This window comes from Triticum urartu, chromosome 5A (genome assembly GCF_056163025.1).
Source record: "Triticum urartu cultivar PI428250 chromosome 5A, HENAU_Tu73, whole genome shotgun sequence".
In the NCBI taxonomy this organism is placed as follows: Eukaryota; Viridiplantae; Streptophyta; class Magnoliopsida; order Poales; family Poaceae; genus Triticum; species Triticum urartu.
The window spans coordinates 546,078,388-546,082,651 of NC_141877.1; positions in this window are offsets into that span (position 1 = coordinate 546,078,388).

Here is a 4,264-nt window from a genome sequence, read left to right on the forward strand (position 1 = left end):
GGGCGTCGCCGGGCAAAGCACGTGCGGCCCCGGCGCCGGCTTCTTCGTCCTCTCGTCTGGGCGTGGCGGCGGGGACTCGCGCGTGACCTATGGTGGCACACTGTAGCGGCGCGGGAGGCGCGGATGGCTGCTCGTCCGGGGAATCCGCCGATGCTGTCCATGAAGGCTCCTGTGCCGATCTGGCTCCCTGGAGGTGGCGGCTACCTCGGTCGGCGGTCCCGTGCCTGCGACCGGGGGACGGCGGGGCGACGCGGTGGTGCTGGGCAGCGCAATCCCCTAACGGTGTGGCCTGGGTGTGTTGCCCTGCTCGGTCTGGGCGGATCCTCTGCTCCATCTAAGGCAGTGATGCAGGGCGGCGGCGACCAGGCAGGCAGGCGGCGTAAGGCAGCGGGACGATGATGGCTTGGGCACCTGATCTAGCCCGGTTGGGCTTCGACGGGCTGCACACGTCATGTACTGTTCCTTCAATGGCATGGTGCTCCTGGATCGACCCACAACACGAGGACGTCGGGGGCTCCTGCCCTGGGCATGGCGGTGGTGGCCACCTACTTCGGCAGAGATGGTCAGCCTGAGGCTGGGTGGTCAGATCTTCATATCCGTCATCTAGTCCCGGCTGCGAGTTGGGGAGATAGAGTTGCCGATGAAAACCCAGCCGATGGCGGGCAATGGTGGCGTTTTGCGCCGTTACACTACTAGGGAAAATCCTAGTAGTAGCGCGGGTTTTTAGGCTATCAGCAGCGCGGGTGGCCGCGCTACCAATAAGGCGCTACAGCTAACTCTTAGTAGTAGCGTTGTATGTACCCGCGCTACTACTATTGACTATAGCAGCAACGCTTTTACAGAACGCGCTACTATTAGTTAGCTGTAGCGATTTCCTAGCCCCGCGATACTGCTATATCTTTCATCATTTCAACCCCATTTCAGCTTCAATAAACTACAATTTCGAGACACTAGGTACTACTAGATATCGATTTCATAAAGCCATAAAGCATTATAGGTACTAGGTAGTATTTCCTCGGTTCCAAATTACTCTTCATGGTTTTAGTTCAAATTTGAACTAAAACCACGATGAGTAATTTGAAATGGAGGGAGTACTAGATAACAATTTCATATATACTCAACATGCATCCTCAAGCAGTACTAGGTGATATCGACGACGATCATCATATGTAGTTTTAGATGATATCGACGACGATCATCATATGTAGTTCTACATGATATCGACGACAATCATCATATGTAGTTCTAGATGATATAGCCACACACACATATGTAGTTCTAGATGATATCAACGACGATCATCATCCTCAAGCCTGGGCGGCGGGTGTTCCTGATAGTAATTAGGATGGCCTGTCCAACACGAAGATTCTTGCCAACGAGGAATCTCTTCCACCCAACCGAGTTTAATTGTGTGCGACCGTCGTCTGTGTACATGTGGTAAGTACAGGTGGTGACGGAGCCCCTTGCGGTAAGGCGTAGTCCAGCTGAGCCTTCTTCATCAGGCTTGATACCACAACTCGCAGATAGGTTCTTTGGCAATTTCTGAATAAGAAAGACATATCAATTAATAAATAGCTTCGCACATACTCTTACAAATATATTTCTATTAAGTCTATATTTCTACACTATCAAAAGACACAGTACTACACATTTGTACTATTTAATCATGAATTCTACTAATAAGTATATATGGATTATCTACTAGATTCCACATAGCATATTATCGACTAGATTCCACATAGCATATCATTGGACTCTACACTAAGCATATCATCGGATTTGCATTTGTAAGTATAACAATAAAGCATATATATATATATCATCAACTTACTACAGTCAGTATAACATACCATTTCATGCCGATCGACCATGGTACTTGTCAGGCGGGTTACGAATGGCACCCTGACAAAGTCATCACGTGGCGCAATTATGTCCCATAGGTTGCGCACCTCCTCCTCGCTCAGCCTCATTCTCTGAGCTACGATGGCTTCATGAAGTGGGTTCTCATCATCTTCATCATCTTCGTCATCTTCATCATCTTCGTCATCTTCATCATCTTCCACCAGGTTGAGATAAATGACAGCCAGTTTGGGTCCTTCTGCTCTGAAGGAGAACCTGATCAACTCACCACCAGTAAGACGCATGTGGGCGATGAAACGGGCCCATCCATCTCCTCCAATCTGCGACATATTGCTTCCTTTCTCGACCTCCATAGTGTACGGCCCCCCAGGAGCCTCAAATGTCACAGTGTCTCCTGTCAGCTTGTTGAATTTCAACCTCACATTGCATGGGATGATCTGTGTAAAAAAAGAAAAATGACACAATGCAGTAATGTCAACACTAAAAATAAAATAGTTGTTACATTTCATCTAATTTCTTACCTCTGCATGACGAAAACTCGGCTGGAAGTAGATGCCGAACAGCTTGCCAGTTGCAAGGCTGCTGGCGCACCTTGACTTGCACAGTTGACATAGTGGTGGTGGTGGCGGCGCCATTTTCCTAAAGCAATATGAGCAAAGGATTAACGAGCCACTTCACATGAAAGAAAAACTGTAGCATGTGATTTTAACTAAATTGGCACCTACAGTTTGCCAGAAAATAACTTATTACAAAAAAACAAAAACATTTACATATCCATGTACAGAAAAAATAACAATAAAATGGTGCATACTAAATCAACTAAATCAACTAGCCTACTAAATCTACTAAATCAAAATGTTCTAAATCAACTAGCCTACTAAATCAAAATGTTGCATATGAACTAGCCTACTAAATCAAAATGTAGCAGGGAGGAGGGAGAAGGAGGGGCGACTCGAGGAGGGAGAAGAGAGTAGGACGAAGGAGGAAGGCGGAGCGAGGAGGGGCCGGCCGGCGGCGAGCCGAGGGAGGACGGAGGAGGAGGGCGGTACCGAGTCCAGCGAGGAGGAGTAGTTGATGGCGGCACAGAGGGAAGAGGGGTAGGCGACGGCGGCTGGCCGGGGCGACGACGGCCGGCGGGGGAGGACCGGCGCGGGGGGGGGGGGGGGTTGAGGGGGAGTGAGTCTGAGTGTGTGAGTGTGGATCGCGGAGAGGAGCGTACGTGGCGGTGGAGATAGCTAGTTTTAGCAGTAGCGCTCTAAAGGAAAAGGCGCTACTGCTGAACTACCTATCAGTAGCACGGTCCCAGTAAACGCGCTGCTGCTAGAACTAGCTTCGCGGCCGGGTCGTGGGAATTATAGCAGTAGCGCGGCTTAGAAGAGGCGCGCTGCTGATATGTCTATTTCAGCAGCGCGTATTGACGGAGCGTGCTATTGCTACATTGCAGCATCGCCTTATTTTAAAACTCGCTGCTGGTAAGATCCTGTGTATAAGTTTTTCCCTAGTAGTGTTACCTTGTTGCAGGCATCGTCGTGTAACTTCTGTCGACCCACTCGTGTTGCTTCGGGGGAAACCCTATGATCTGGTCATCCACATCGAACGATGGCAGTACTGTTGTGTCGTTTCTCTCTTGAGAGCATCGTTTGTGGAGCAGCGCTGGAAGACAAAGGGAGGAGGTGGAGCTGCTAAGTCTTGCATAGAGCTTCGGTGGAGATGTCAAGTCATGCCTGACCGACAGGTGCTACGCTGTGTCATGCCTAGTCGGCAGGTGCTACGCATGACAGATCTTTCAGAATCTTCGTGTCTGGATGGATGCGCAGGGCGGTGGCACTGTTCGCGCCGTGGTGGCGCGACGGATTTCCGGACTGGCAAGGATGATGCAGACCTCTCTCCTGAAGATGGGTCAGTGGTCCGATGATGATGGCGGCTTCTAAAATGTGTGCATGTGGTGTGTGCTTTAGTTCTACCGCACCGGCTGTTGGTTCCGGTACGTTATGTGGATGGATCGGCGAGGACACCGGTTTTAGATATGGGGGGTGAGAGCACTCCATATTATCGAGTTTATAGGTGTGAGTGGTGGTTTCGGATGGCTTGATGCATGTCCTTGTCAGTCCTTTGTGGAATAATAAATAAAGATGGATGTATGCATCGATTGATGCAAAGGCCGGGGGTTTAACCTCCTTTTTTAAAAAATGGTTGCACATATGTAGTTGTTTGTGTCTTAGTAATTTGTACTGAGTTGATCTTAAAAGTTGCTCATCTACATGTGTGTGTAGTCTATACAAATTGTGGGCGAAGTGGTTTGTTGAAATGTTATTTTTGTCAAATAGTATATAGCAAATACAACTTTTATTATGAGGAGCCACGCTCTCACTTGTATAACATGTTTTTTGTATTGATCTTGATC